Source organism: Cynocephalus volans, chromosome 4 (assembly GCF_027409185.1).
Source record: "Cynocephalus volans isolate mCynVol1 chromosome 4, mCynVol1.pri, whole genome shotgun sequence".
In the NCBI taxonomy this organism is placed as follows: Eukaryota; Metazoa; Chordata; class Mammalia; order Dermoptera; family Cynocephalidae; genus Cynocephalus; species Cynocephalus volans.
Window position 1 is genome coordinate 76,331,766 of NC_084463.1, and position 16,628 is coordinate 76,348,393.

Consider the following 16,628-nt stretch of genomic DNA (forward strand, 5'->3'; position numbering starts at 1 on the left):
CTCAACAATGGGCCAGCAGAGTGGGTCTGCTCTCCATTAGAGAAACTTGAGCCCCTTACTTTTCCTTTTGGGGGTGGGGGTGGGGACAGCATGACAACACAGACTTGTCAATGGTGTAATGCACATATTTTTGTATCAGTCTGAATTTTATATGCCAGATGCCTGTAGTAGTTATCTAGAAACTCTAGCTGCCACACATCAATAGACTTTAGGGCTTCGGAGTTTCTCAATGCCTTCTGCTGAGATGGGCCTGTTGGTAAAAGAGTGGGAACGCCATAGAACAGAACAAAGCTGAGATTGGTTACAGCATTTCCTGCCACTAGGAGGGAAAGTCGTCTTTTCCTCTAGATGTGTGTCTGGGAAACCCAAAGAGACCTCCTAAAGTCATCCTCAGAGAGTTCTGCCCATTGCTTCACAACTTTCCAACCAAAGCATATCATTATTTAACTATTATGATGATAGTGGTTAAAACCACACTGAAGTCTCCTGTGCCATTTTTGAATGGTCTTTTCTGTAGTAATGAGTTATAGGTTAGAATCATGGCATAGCAAGTATGTCTTTGATTCTAATGGTAACATACTTGGACAGAATTCTAGATAAGCTAGCATTAAATAGGGTGCACATTTTGAATTTTTATTATATAAAGAAGATCAAGGTATACTAATTTTAACTCATTCTGGCTTATATCTAGGATGAGAATTTTTTTTTAAACTGAACTTTCTAGCCAGAGTCTAAAGTCTCAAAGATTAACTTTCTTTTTATATTCATAGATGTATTGTCTGGCATTTATTTATTTACTGTGTATTTTCCAAATGCTGCAGGTTTGTGCCTGACATTGGGAGACAGAGTGGGAAATCCATGTCTTGTATTAAATATTATAATTATATTCCATAATTAATTAAATATTATTAGACTTCTAAGCAGCCTGAATTTGGATATATCCAAACTAGGACTAGTTTCAACATTTTAAAGGAGATGATTCATATTTTGAAGGAAATCAATCACAAAGTTATGCTTAATTTTTGTTTTTATTAAAGTCACCGTATTTCACTGAAAAGTTGATTTTAGAGCTGAATGTAAGCTAAAGTAATGTTAACCAACTAGTATTTTTATGATTCTGAATTTTACCCAAAGCAGGCATATTTCAGTTTAATACACTGTTTGAAGAATTATATTGAGGTTGTGTTTAAAAAGGCTTCTATGAATTCTTATTGTAATACCTATGACCATGCAAATATAAAGCACTGCCAATATTCAAATGTTCAACTAGGGGATTAACAGATATAAAATAACAAATTTTGAGCAGAAACTTTTCATGTAAGGAAAGCTGGACACATAAGAAGCCATGAATAAATGGAAATCATCAAGTCGAAGGTATACCTGTTCCCCAATGTTCATCGCAGCACTCTTTACAATAGCCAAGTGTTGGAACCAGCCCAAATGTCCATCATCAGATGAGTGGATACGGAAAATGTGGTACATCTACACAATGGAATACTACTCAGCTATAAAAACGAATGAAATACTGCCATTTGCAACAACATGGATGGACCTTGAGAGAATTATATTAAGTGAAACAAGTCAGGCACAGAAAGAGAAATACCACATGTTCTCACTTATTGGAGGGAGCTAAAAATTAATATATAAATTCACACACACACACACACACACACACACACACACAAACCGGGGGGGGGGGGGGAAGAAGATATAACAACCACAATTACTTGAAGTCGATACGACAAGCAAACAGAAAGGACATTGTTGGGGGGGAGGGGGGGACGGAGAAGGGAGGGAGGTTTTGGTGATGGGGAGCAATAATCAGCCACAATGTATATCGACAAAATAAAATTTTTTAAAAAAAGAAGCCATGAATAAAACATTAAATAATAAAATGCAAGTATTGATTGACATTCACAGTTTGTTATATATCTGTTCTGACTGAAATTTTTATGACGACACCACAATATCTTTTCATGTTTTGTCTGTAAACATGCTAAGAAATTAAAACTTTATCTGCAAGCTATGTGTAATTACTTATCTTTTCAGCAGTGGAGTGACATTATATGTTTCTGTGCTAGAAAAGTCATGCTGTAGTCAGTGTAAAGGATATAATGGAGGGGAGGAGGAAAAGGGCTGAACTGGTCCAAGCACTCTCCTTTTCTCCTACTCAACAGATAATTTGCTAATTTGTACCTTTTTGGTCTTCTATGAAGTGTAAAACAATGTATTAGGGATTAATTTTAAAATTTGGTATAGGAGCTTTAGCCAGTATATAGTATATAGTTTTATGCTTGTGGGCCATTGTGTCTCTGTCCCAACTATTCAACTCTGTCACGGCAGCACAAAAGTGGCAATGAACAATATGCAAATGAATGGTCATTGATGTATTCCAGTGAATCTTTATTTATTTAAAAAAAGCATCTTTCCTAAGAACAACAATGGTTTACCAATTCTTGGCATAAAATGTTCTTTTATTCAAAAGCCACTAGGTAACTACTGGGGTATACAATTCCTCCTGTTCTTAGAGATACCAGGTATTTAAAGAAGAAATGTAATGTTTATTTTGAGCTATCAACTATTTGGTTCCATAATGCTGGTAATATACACAGTTTTCAAGTTATCAATTTGCTCTGTTTTAATATTTAAATTTAGTTGGTCGTGTTTCAATGGAGGAATTGAAATAGGTAAAAATATCAAGATACATCAACAAGATGAAATATTATTGAGCTACTAAATATTTAATCACAAAATCTTGGTTAAAAATTGAAAACATACTTGAAATGTAGACTCAATCACAAAGAACAATATGTAAAACTACATGTGCATGAGGACTGCATCTGTGTAAAAAAAATCTACTAGGCTAGTAGGTGAAGACTGTATAGTTGTAATGAAATTAATTAGAGGTTATTACTTTTTCATAAGAATCTTCTCTGATATCATTGTCTTATTATTTTTAAATAAAATTTCTAAAGTTTAGAAATTTTGGTTGCTTGAAACTCACAGAATTTTTATAGAAGTGAGCAAATCCTGCCAAATAGAACACATTATTTTTTAAGACAAAGGATAGGAGATAGGAATTACAATAGAAGACCTGTCAGTATTGTAAATGGAATGGCAAATGACTTACTAATATTGATAATTGTATAGACTGTGAACTAACACCGCTATTTTCTATTTATGAGATTTAGAAATTATGAGTATTTAACCAACACTCTGTCTTATATATTTATTTTCACTGACAGAAGGAACATAAGAGAATTATCTCTGCTCTGTGATTAGGCATTACACTAATTCTATTTGTTTATAACAGATTATTGTATTAACAGTTCGTTGTAATAAATAAATAATGGCAATCAATATTTAGATGCATGTAATATGTTGTGCTTGCTCAAACAATCATGATGCACAGGCAGGTGATGAATCGACTATGTGAATCTCTGTTTCCCTCCCTACCACTTCCTCTACAAGCTTATTCAACAGTTGCTGTAAGGTATTTCTCAAAATGAGTCGTTTAGATTTAAAAAATATTAATGGGGAGTGTATGCGACAGGTGGATTAGATCAGGGAATACCAATGGCCAGGGCGTCCTGATTCTATGTTAATAGTGGAGCTATCAGACAATGATGGCATAACTGAGCATCCGGTCAGTAGAAAAGAAAATGAAGAAATGTGTAGTACTATACAATAACAGAAGAAGCATAGAGGAGCGATAAATTAGGAAAATTACCTTTGTTCCCTTGTCAAAATTAAAAATTTTTTAAAAATCAACATTTACACAAGTTTAACACAAAGGAAAATAACTATAAAAATATTGAAAATAAGTTAGAATATTACATTTTTCAGTAGTTTAAATATAATTTTTTTTTCTTATTTTCTCTTATTTTCATAGTGACTATGTGTTTCTACAAGGGGAAAATACGCTTTAAAAAATTTCAAAATCTTCCTCTTCATCACTTTTATTTTGTCTTCTGAAATAAGTCCACCTACTTATTTTTCCTAGAAAACTGTTTAAATGATTTTTAACAATCTAAAGACATTTTATGTGGAGCAAAAATATACTGACATTTATATAAATATTTCTTATGTTGCTTTACAAGTTCTTCCTGGTTGGAATATTACCTTTGTAATCTTGGTAGGAGAATATAACATATAAGCATATTTATGTGTATTCCTAGTATGCTCTGATACTTTCCCCTTGACACTCAATTTGGCTTTTGCTGTTCTCCCTCAACTAAAACAACGCCATTTACCTTTTTTTAACACAATCTCAAGGCTAAATTTTTTCTCTTTTCATTCTTCTTGATCTCACTGCTGTCATCTGTATAGTAGATGATTCTCTCCTTTAAACTCAGAAAATCATGTAAAAAAAAAAAAAAAAAACAGTAGCATGAATTAGCTGAAAGATTATCCTCTTCTAAGCCAGTGCATTGGTGAATTAATGACCACTATAGAAGCATGTGGAGAAGCTGGAAGAAAGATCAGAAGTTTCAAAGAATAATTTTTAGAGTAAAATTATTTAGAATATAAACAATATGCATTTGAAAATCTGTCTATCTAATCTTTGGAATGTTGAACAATCAACACCTGTGTTATAATAAAAACAACTTGATTTTGGTTTCAAATTACTCCTTTAAAATATGTTCAGTTTACTGTGTAAGCTGGCAGTGTTTTCTATGGATACGAAAGACACTTAAAACTGACATTTTCTCTTCTGAGCATGTCCAAGTGCTCCTGGGATATTTCCATAGCTGAGTACCTCTTTCTTGGTGAATGTTTTTCTCTCGGTAAGTCAATGTTCCTCTTTCCTTAACTCCTAGAAATTCACTCTTCACCACCAGCTCCTGCTGCTGGGTTTTCTACTCCGTTCAAAAGGCCCACGGTAGAGGGCAAAGATTACCTACTGTGGCTATCTCTTTGTGTTCACAGAATATACTCATGTGTCCTTTGACTTGACAATTTTTAAGACAGCAAATTTATTCTATCAAAAATTGAAGCAAAACAAAACAAAACTCTCAGCCAGCAAATCATCTGGTCAGCCCATCTCTCTCCCTCTAGATTTTCTAGTTGAGAGTGAGACTACATTCCAGAGCATCTCCCGTCTATAGAGACACACATATCTAACTTTTCAGTGTTTTCTACTGATACTCACTTTCCCTAGACTTACGGTGAAGGAGGTATCTCCCCAACTCCCCACCCCAAAGGAGGGAGTCATAAACCCACAGCATCAGACATGTCCAAAGAAATATCTTCACACTTTTCTTTATCTCTCTTTTAACTGCCTGAAGAGCTGAAGAGTACAAGATTCGTGAAACAGGTTCTTCAAAATTTCTTTTGGAAAAATCTGCAAAACAGGGAAGCTTTGTCTTACACTCATGCCAGTATTGGGAACACAGTAGAATCAAAACATAGTTTCCATTTTAACGTTCTGTCATACATGTAAACAAATCTGTAAAAGAATTTCATGAGATTAAAATGAATTAAATACTGGAAAATCATAGAAGAAAGTTGTAACTAGAAATCCTTCAAAGAGTTGATGCTGATCTGATAGAATTGCTTTATGTAGTTTATGTATATGAACGCGGAGAGAATATTAAGCACTGTGATTCTACAAAATGATTTCTGTTTTACAGGAAATTTTACAGTAGTAAAATATGATGATATGGTTAAGACATTATTGAGTCGGTGTGTTCGAATCGTGGGCAAGCAAGTGAGAGGAGGAGTTGTTAATTAGAGGTCAAAAGTCTTATCCAAGGACAGAATTACAATAGATTCCCTGTATCTGAGGTTTTTCTTTCCACACTTTCAGATACGCACAGTCAACCACGATCCAAAAATATTAAATAGAAAATTACAGAAATAAACAAAAAGTTTGAAATTGTTCACTGTTCTATGTAGCATGATGAAATTACACGCTGTCCTGTTCAGCCCACCAGAGACACGACTCATTCCTTTGTCCAGTGTATCCACGCTGTATACACTCCTCATCCATTAGTCACTTAGTAGCTGTCTTGGTTATTAGATCCACTGTCCTGGTATTGCAGTGCTTGTGTTCAAAGAGCCCTTATTTTACTTAATAATGGCCACAAAGCACATAAGTAGTGATGCTGGCAATTCAAATATGCCAAAGATAAGCAGTAAAATGCCTCCTTTAAGTGAAAATCTGAGTTTCAGACTTAATAAATAAAGAAAAAAAAATTTATGCTGAGGTTGCTAACATCTACAGTTAGAACGAATCCTCTACTAGTGAAACTGTGTAGAAGGAAAAAAAAGTTGTGCTAGTTTTGCTGTTGTGCCTCAAACTGCAAAAGTTAGGGGCCACGGTACTGATAAGCGATTAGATAAGACGGAAAAGACATTAAATCTGTGGTGGAAAATGAACAGAAACATGTTCCAATTGGCAGCAAGTGGTTTGGTACTATCTGCAGTTTCAGGCATCAACTGGAGGTCTTGGAACGTGTCCGCTACAGTTACGGTGGTGACTACTGCATACCTAAAATTACATATAAGGATGGAGACTGTTATGTTTGTCTTTATATTTCTTGAGAAAAAAAAAAAAGGTGTTTATTTATATATTTATTGTTTAAAGCTCTGAAGCCCTTTTACTCCAACAAAAAAATCACAGGCACTCTTCAGTTAGTTTCTCCCAATGGCTATGTCTTAAATAGTGTAACTATAGTACTGTATAACTATAGGAATATCAGTACAATGTCTGTATATAGTCCTGTGCCATTTTATCACATGTGTAAATCTGTGTAACCAACACCAGAATCGAGATTCAGAACTAGTCCATCACCACAAAGATTTTGTGTGTGTGTGCGCTACCAACTTAAAAGCACACCTACCCCTAAGTGGGGGCATCATTTTGAGAATGTGCTATAAATGAGATCATACAGTATATGACATTTTTGTATTGTCTTTTTCACTCAGCATAATGCCCTTGCATATGGCCGGGTCATGTTTTTAAATGCATTTTGCTTATATCTGTCTTTTAATTGGTGTATTTAATCTATTCATATTTGATATAATTATTCATATGTTAGGGCTTAAGTCTGGAATTTTAATTTTTTTCATTTTCTGAATTTTTTTATTTTTCTCTTTTCTTTTTGCTTTCCTCCTGTATGTCACTTGAACATCTTTTAGAGTACTATTTTGATTTGTCTATATAGTATTTTTGGTATTTCTCTTGTATAATTTTTAGTGTCTCCCTAAGTATTACATTATACATGCATAACTTATCAGACTCTACTGGTGTCTAGTAATCTTATGTCACTTTAAGTCTCTTAATTCTCTATAGTTTGTAATATAATTATTTTAAATAGTTTCTCTACATGTGTTGAAAACCACATCAGAAAACATTATAATTTTTGTTTTAACCATTAAGTATAATTTAGAAAACTCAAAATGAGAAAGAAAATCTTTTGCTGTTTTCATTGTTCTTTCCTCCTGATGTTCCATGATTCCTTACTTTGCCATTCCTTTCTATTTACAGAACTTCCTTTAGAAAGTTTTTTAGTGTGGGTCTGATGATGACAAATTCTCTTAGTTTTCCATCATCTGAGCATGTCTTTATTTTCTATTTATTCACTGGATATAGAATTCAGAGTTGACAGTTATTTGTTTTCAGAATTTGAAAAATGTTTTTGCGAGGAGAATGGAAACAGTTTAGTCAGGCTCCCTCCCCTCATATCAGGCAGGACATTATTCAGCACATTTTAGCATGTTTGCTGTATATTGCTTTTCCCCCCAAGGATTTGTCACCCCACTTCCCCTGGGTGATGGAGCCACAAAGGATTACTCAAAGCCCATCTCTTCTGAGCAGTGAGAAGCCCCAAAGTGGTTAACTTCCCCAGAACCCTCAAGTGAGAGGCATTCCTTCCTCAGGAAATTAACCCCAAATTGGAGTTCTCTTAACCCTCAAGTGAGAGGCATTCCTTCCTTGGGAAATTAACCCTGAATTGGGGTTCTCTTCCAGCATTTATTTTCCAGTACTGGAAGTTACAGGAAGAGAACATAGGTGGGGTTATAGTTTAACAATATAGGCTGGTAACTTTCAGTGAAACAAGCCAGATGACATTCCAGTAAGGCAATTAAGTGGTTCTATCAACAAAAGCTTGATCTTAGCAAACATTCTCTTCTTAAAGCAATTTCTCAGTATCTTTACATCTCAATCAATAACTTGTCTGTCTTTCAGCCAGCAACCTTGCTGTGCCACAAATCTTTATCTTACACCAGATACTTTATAGCCTGAGGAAAATTTCTTGTCCTTTGTAAGGTCAATATTTGAAACTGCAAGACCTTGGAAAACCAGGCCCTGTGAAGTACATTTGCTTTATGAATCCTCTACAGCTGTAAGCAAGTTATATAAAAGTAGTGTAACTGCACCTGTGAGCCCACGTACTCCTTGGCTTGTTGCCACTATTGTGTACTTGAGTATAAAACAGACAATGGCTCTGAACCGCAGAGAGAGGAAGAGGGGGGCAGATCTTGCATCTGAAATAAAGCACTTCCATTGTGCCTAAGGCTGTCAGAATCTTTTTCTAACTACCTAACTCACAACCTGCATAGGATGGGGCAGAGGGATCTGTCATTTAGCCCAACAGTTGTACCACTTCCTTCTCAGCTGTATGACTTCAAATAAGAAATCTATACATTTTAATTGGTTTTCCTCTATAGATATCATTTCCTCTGTAGGTATCATTTCTCTCTCACTGCCTTCAAAATTTTTTCTTTGTCTTTAGTTTTCAGAAGATTCATTGTGATGTCTTTGTGAGGATAGTTTAGGGGCTTATTCTGTTTAGGGTTCACTCAGCCTCTTGAATCTGTAAGTTTCAGCCAAATTTGAAAAATTATTTCCATTATTTCTTTGAACACTTTTTCAGACCTGCACTTTTTATCTCCTTTTAGGACTCCAGGAACATATATGTTAGATCTTCTGTTATAATTCTACAGTTTCTAATGTCTTGTTCATTTTTTTCAGCCTATTTTTTCTTTGATATTCAAATTGAATAATTTCTGTTGTTCTAAGTTCAAGTTCACTGATTCTTTCATCTTTTCATTTCATTCTGCTATTATATCATCTAATGGAAATTTTGTTTGTTATTTTATTTCTAAAATTTCAAAATTTTCATTTGATTATTTTATATATCCTCTATCTTCACTGAAACTCTCTTTTTTCCCATTTGTTTCAAGCATGTTTATTATTTTCTGTGGAAACTTTTTATGAAAGCTGCTTCAAAATACTTATCACTTAATTCCAGAAGCTGTGTTTTCTCAGTGTTGGCCTCTGTTAATTATCTTTTCTCATTCAAGTTGAGACTTTACATGTTTGGGTAGGACAAATAATTTTTGCATGTATCCAGGACCTTTTGAATACAGTATTAAAAGACACTGGATTTTACTCAAATCTTCCATTTTAGTAGGGCCCATGTGAGATTGCTCAGGTGGGGCCAGGAGAACACTGCCTTGTTACTGCTATATAGAGGTGAAATTCTAGGTTCTCCACTAGTCTTCCTTTGATGTCCTTGGTGGGTGGAGGGTTACCTCATTATTGTTAGTTGATGTTGGATTTTAAGCTCCCCACTTGGCCTACAGTGAGAGTACCCTGGCTGGGAGGGGGAGGAGCTCCTGGATACTACTTCCCAGGTGGCCTCCAATGACACAATGAGGAGGGAGATGATATTTTCGTGGGGTTTCAGTTTCCCACTCAGTCTCCTCTGATAGGACATGTAGAGAGTGGTGCCTTATGGGGTTTGGAGTTTAGGATCCTCGCTTACTCTTCCCTGACACTGTGTAGGGGGCCTTGTTACCACTGGCCTGGGATGAATGCCACAGCTCCTCACTCTGTCTTCCCTGGAACCAGTGCAGGGAAACAGTCTGCAAGGGGTAACTCATTACAACCCAGAAAAAATGAAAATCCAGGGTCCTCATCTGGCCTTTGCTGATGGGAGTGGGGGTGGTACTATGTTTTTTTGTTTTTTTTTTTTTCCATTTTGTTTACCTGGGGTAAGGTGAGACAGTTATTATCTAGAAGTTTATGCACCATTAGGTTGCACTCCCTGGTTCTTACAGAGGGCAGAGTCTTCGGGAGTTTCGTTGTTTCTATTGTGCACATTGGCTGCTCCAGCTTGTTATCATCTTTAGCACCAAGTCTGGGACAGATGAGGCAAAAAGAAAACTTGATGTAATGGTCAGTTTTATATGTCAATGTGGCTAAACTCTAGACCCCAGTTATCCAATTAAACATTTATCTAGATGTTGCTGTGAAAGTATTAAAAAGATTAATGTCTATAATCAGTTTACTTAAAGTAAAGGAAGATGATTCTAGATAATCTGGGCAGGCTTCATTCAGTCACTTGAAAAGCCTTATGAGCAAAATTGAGACGTCCCTAAAGAAGACAAGTTCTTCCTATGGACTGCAGCTTCAGCTCACACCTCACAGTTCCAGTCAGCTTTTCCTAATGGTTTGCCCTGCAGACTTTGAACTTGCCTGGTTAGCCCCCACAATCACATAAGCCAATTCCTAGCAATATATATTTTGGTACCAGGAAGTGATGTGTTGCTATAACAAGTGCCTAAAATTATGAAAGTGGTTTGGAATTGGGTAATGGAAGAATTTTAAGAAGTACAATAGAAAACCTAAATTGCCTTGAATGGATTGTTGATAGACACATGGATATTAAAGATCCTACTAGTGAAGGCTGAAAAGGAAGTAAAGAGTATGGTAGAGAAATCCTGTATTGTCTTAAAGAATACATATATTATTGCAAATGGAATTTTGGTAGATATATGAATGGTGAAATTTCTTCTGTGATAGATCAGAAAAAAACGAGGAATATACTATTGGAAACTCGAGGAAAGAAGATCCTTGTTATACAGTGACAGAAAACTTAGCTGACTTATGGCTTATATTTGCATAAAAAGCAGAAATTGAAAGCAATAAACTTGAATATTTAGCTGAGGAAATTTTAAAGTAAACTATTAAAGGGCAAAGTCCTAACCTGCAGTATATCAAAATGTGACCTTATTTAGAGATAGGGTCTTTGCAGAGGTAATCAAGTTAAAATGACGTCATCAGGATGGACCCTAATCCAATATGGCTTGTGCCCTTATAAAAGGGTAGAGTTTGAGCCCAGGCATGCATGCAAAAAGAATACCATGTGAACATATAAACAGCATCTACAAGCCAACGAGAGAGGCCTGGAACAAGTCCTTCCCTCATCCCTCAGAAGGAACCAACACAGCCAACACCTTAATTTTGGACTTCAGCTTCCAGAAGTGTGAGACAATTAATGTTTGCAGTTTAAGCCACCTAGTTTGTAGAACTTTGTTTCGGCATCCTGTTTTAGTCAGTTAGGATGCTATAACAGATTACCATAGACTGGGTGTCTTAACAAACGTTTATTTCTCACAGGTTTGGAGGCTGGAAGTCTGCAATCAAGGTGATAACATGGTTGAGTTCTGGTGAGGGCTCATCTCCAGGTTGCAGACAGCTCAGTCAACTTCCTATGTCCTCACATGGAAGAAAGGGTGAACTAAATCTCTGACTTTTTGTAAAGGCACTAATCCCATTCATAAGGGGTTAATGTCATGACCTAATTACCTCCCAAAGGCCCCACCTCCAAATACAATCACATTGGGGATTAGATTTTCAACACACGGTTGGACTTGCAAAGGGTGAGAATATACCTAGGGATACAAAGTGAAGTGGGAGAAAGGGGGATGGGGAGGGAGGTTCGAGCTAATTGGGTGGGGGACACGGGATACAATAGTAATTGGTAGTAATGGGCATGCTGCCAGTATGGATCTGATCTTCACATCTTGGTCACAAGGAGTGACAATTAGCTTTGTATCTCATGAATATTCATAACCGATAAAACAAATTTTTAAAAAAGATTTTCAACACACATATCTTTGGGGAACACAAACATTCAGCCCGTAACACCGCCCTAGCAAACTAACACAGAATCAGTTTTCTAAGTGAATAGATAGAGAAGGGAATATGGTAATTCGATAACACTTCATTCCTCAGATTGCATCCTCTCAGTCTCTGCAGTGTCTATGCAGTCCCTTATTCCCCCAACCTTGTCACTTTTCATTCATTCTGCATTTCACTGGGAACTGATATTACTATTGGAATTATGTTGTTCCATGGACACAGTAGGATGTGAGCGGGCCCTGAAGTCAGATTGGCTGGGCTTGAATCCTATTCTGTCACCTATTATCTGTGTGTGTATTTTGGCAAGTTATTTACTGCTTTGTGCATCAGTTTCCAAATCTTTAAAACGTGTGTAGTAATACTCTTGCTCCTAATATTCTTATTAGAAATAAATGGGATAATCTAAATTAAATGCTAAGCACAATTTTATTTTATCCTCCTTATTTTGGGCATTTACTCTTCTGAAAAAGATTTAAACTTCCTTAGTTGTTGCACCTGGAGAGGCAATAGAATACAGTGACTTAGGAGCATGGACCTTGGAAAAGGTGAGCCAGGACTTCAATAAGGCTTTGCTACCTACTTTGTTTGTGATCAAGGGTAGATTATTGAATGTCAGTCTTGTTGTGAGAATTCAATAAAAATAATGATAACATTCTACTCAGCCTCATGCATGATACATAGTAAGCATTCAATATTTAGTAAATATTATGGGCATATCCCAAGCCTTTGCTCCAGTATCAGCTACTTTTTATGACTCATCATATCATTGTATACAGCTGCAGTCAGCTCTTGGCACCAACTTTAATTTTGATATCTTCCCTCCAAATCTGGTTCATTTAATTCAGGCTTTGCAGAATCCCACGATGAGCAATCATTCCTCATCCTATGTGTCTGCCTTGGTTTTCCAGTGCATCACAAATAAACCACAAGTTCTCAGATTTCAAGCACCTATCTCTGTGCATATCTGCCTCTCTGCCTCCAGTATCTCATCATTTTCTTGCTTGATCTCATTTTATAAGTGAGCACACCTACTTATAGATTTGTTTTCTCTTGGTTTCTTTCTCCCATATTTTTTCTTCATTAATTTTCATGCTGTTGTATTTATAATAACCTCCTATTTATCAATTATTTGACCATCTTTCTCTCCTATTCCAAGGAGAGTTTGAACACATTTCTTCCAAAAAGATGCTCCTTCAGGACATCGCACAGATGGATTTAGAAATTGTTTACTCAGTCATGTTTTGAACCATCCTTCTTAAGAGTTACCCTTACAAGGTTTAAATTCAATTTAAAAATATATTTTGTATTTAGATGTTATGGACTAAGTTTTGTCCCCCCCTTCCCTAAATTCATGTGTTAAAGTCCTAATCCCCAGTATCTTACAATGTGACTGTATTTAGAGATAGAGCCTTTAAAGGGTGTAATGATAAAATAAAGTCATATGCATGGGCCCTACTCCAATATGACTAGTGTCCTTATAAGAGGATATTAGACAAACACAAAGGAAGGACCATGTGAAGACACAGTGAGAAGACAGCCATCTATAAACCAAGAAGAGGCGCCTTAGAAGAAACCAACTGTGTGAGCACCTTAATCTCAGACTTCTCCCTTCCAGAATTATTAAAACATAAATTTTTGTTGTTTAGGACACCCAGTCTGTGGTATTTATTATGGAAGTCCTAGCAAACTAATATAAATTTTTTTATGAATTGTCAAAAAAAATAAAGTTTCAGGTTTTGTTTTGTTTTGCTTTGTTCTGGAGAAAACATTACATTTATAGAATGATGATAACCATTATGAGATAGGAGGTGCTCAGTTTCCCTGGGTTCCAGTTTCAGGACATACCTCTGGGTTTCAAGCCACTCCCTGAGGTCTCAGGCCCCTCTGCTAGGCCCTCCCTTAGAGAAGAGTTACTGTTGCTGGTTGGATCTATTTTCTGCATCAACACTGTGGAAATTGAGATGTCAGGGGGCTAGTTATGCAAATCCAGTGGCTGGGCATGCTCAGTAGAAAGGGTTATATAACCCTAATAGCCAAGCATGCTTGGTAAAGTGGAATTTATGTTCATTAGATAGCATGAATATATGAAACTATAAAAGTGGAATCCCAGCAAAAGGGGGGTTTTGCTCACTTTCCTGGGGCCAACCCACACTTTGAAGGCTGAGGTGTGTATGATTTCTTTTGGATCAAACTTACTTTTTCCTTTTGTATCAAACTTACTTCTCATTTTCTTGAGCCAGCCTACATTCTGTACTAAACTTTCAGTGTGTATATTTTACTTTATAACTTGGTGCAGACCCTGCTCAGTCTTTGGAATTAGGCTGCACTCTCTCTGTGAAATCTGTATTTCTTATTCATTACATTAAACCTGTTCTCATTTTTTACTGTGACTCTGACCTTGAATTCTTTCCTGTGGCAGAGTCAAGAGCCCGGTAAGAGGATGAGGTGTGTTGAGGCCAACGACTGGGCTTCCCAGACCCCTTTTCCTGTGGCATCAATTATATGCCTCTTTCATTTAGTTCCATGAAAAGGCAAATTCATTACATAAGAATAATACTAATTGCTCCTGCTACAATTTTATTTGCATTTGTGTTTAGATTGAGGCTTCTAAGTTTGTGGCTTCTCCCCTTAAATTATGGAGCTGTTCTTATTGTTAATTGGAGACCAGGCCCCAAGTGGCCAAAGTTGGAATTATTTAGTATAGTTAATATTGATGTAAACGAGAAGAAAAAAAAATACGATCTTTTGGAAACATTTTTTTAAATGTCAGCAATTTGCTATAAGTAATTCTGAATTACCCAGTGTGGCAGTCTGCTAAGGCTGATGTCTAGCTATCCTGTCGACATCGCCAATTGTAGCGCTCTTAATCCTGCCAACTATGCCAATTGTGGGGCTACAGCTAATGTCGAAATTCTGTCAACATAGCCAATTGCATAGCTACTTATCCTGTTCGTGATGCCACTTGTAAAGCTAGGCATCCACACGCATTGTCGGGCTCTTTTACCTGCCAGTAATCCCGCTGACTGGGCCAATTGTAAAACTAGGGCTGGGTCTGGAGCCCACAGAGCCCTCAAGCCCATTCACAGACTGGATCACAAACACTTCATATGCCAGGCTGGGTCATCAGACCCCACACACAAACAAAGCTGGGTCACCAGACCCCTTATATGAAGGTCTATGACCTAGATAACCAGCCAAAAGTTCCTTGGAGGCCACAGGTTGGAAAGCATGGCTGCACCGGGCAGATGCCTGAAGCAGATGCCCATCCTCCTGCTTCACTAAAACTCTCTCTCTCTTCTCTCCTCTCTCTCTCTTTCTCTCTCTCTCTCTGAAGAACATGAGAATAGCACCAAAACTAAAAATATACATTTGTGCACATGCGCACTAACTCCACACACACACACACACACGCACACACACACGCACACGCACACACACACAACTTGCTTAAAAAGGATGCTGAACCACACCCAGTTGGACCCGAGGCAAGGGCCCTGACCAAACTATTCTATTTTCCCAACACCCAGTAAGTAGATAAAACATGTGCTTCAAGAATATCCAAGAAGGGACAATAAATTAAAAAAATAAAAAATTAAAATTGATTAACTTATAAAGACATATGCAATCACAAAATTTAGAAAGTATTTTAATTTTGATAAACATGTGATTTTTTGTTTTAATTTTATATATTGTTCTTCTTTTGAATTAAAGAGGAAGCAAAAGGACAATGGAATTTTTTCAATGCTTAGCTTTATCTAAAAATCATGGTCTAGCCTTGGGCGCTTATTACATATTAGAGTGTAAGAAAAACAAATGTTTGTCCAGGCTTTTGTTTTGGGTTTTAGCTTGTTCCCTGCAAAACTTGGGGTTATATTTGAAGAAGAATAACCACGCTGCTGGCATGTCCTACTTCTAGCTTTGATCTCATCACTTTCAGCTAGTCTTATAACTTCAAGTCGTCTTACTCTATCTGCACGACAAGTCTAACATCTGATCATGACACGGCCCCTACTTAAGTCTCTTTAATATCTCTTGCTCATAAACTTCCTTCTCAAAGTGCTGGGCCTCACTTGAAGAACCTGATACAGACTGCAGCCCTGACAGGGGTTTTCTTCTCCTTTGAGTGTAGCAGGAAGGCTCAAGAGTCTACATTCTATCCTAAGGTGACACTAATGCAAGTCATTGTTAGACACAGAAAAACTGTATAAGATCAAAGTCCTCGATGACCCATTTTTTTTCTTACCTGTCTTTGCTAGTGGTCTCTATTTCATATTACTCGACCTCAGGTCAAAACCACTGATAGTTCCTCTCATGTCCCATTCCAAGTCAAACCTCCTTAATTTTGCCAATCTTATTTCCTCTGTGTTCATTTTTCTTCACTACTCTTCCTCTGTTTAACTGTTATTCATATTCTTCCTTTTACACATAAACACAAATATCAAACATATGGCCATTTTACATGACCTCTCTTCCTACAATCATCCCCTGTGGATTAGGGAATCAATCCCTTTGTTTTCTTAATTTACAACTTTCGCAACTCGTACCATTTGATATTGCAAATACATGTTTGCTTTTCTGTCTCATCCACCTGATCTTTAGCTTCTTGAAATAGTGACCATGTCTGTTTGTATCTTTACTGCTTAGTATAACACATTTACTTAATAATCAGTTAATATATTTTTGCTGAAAT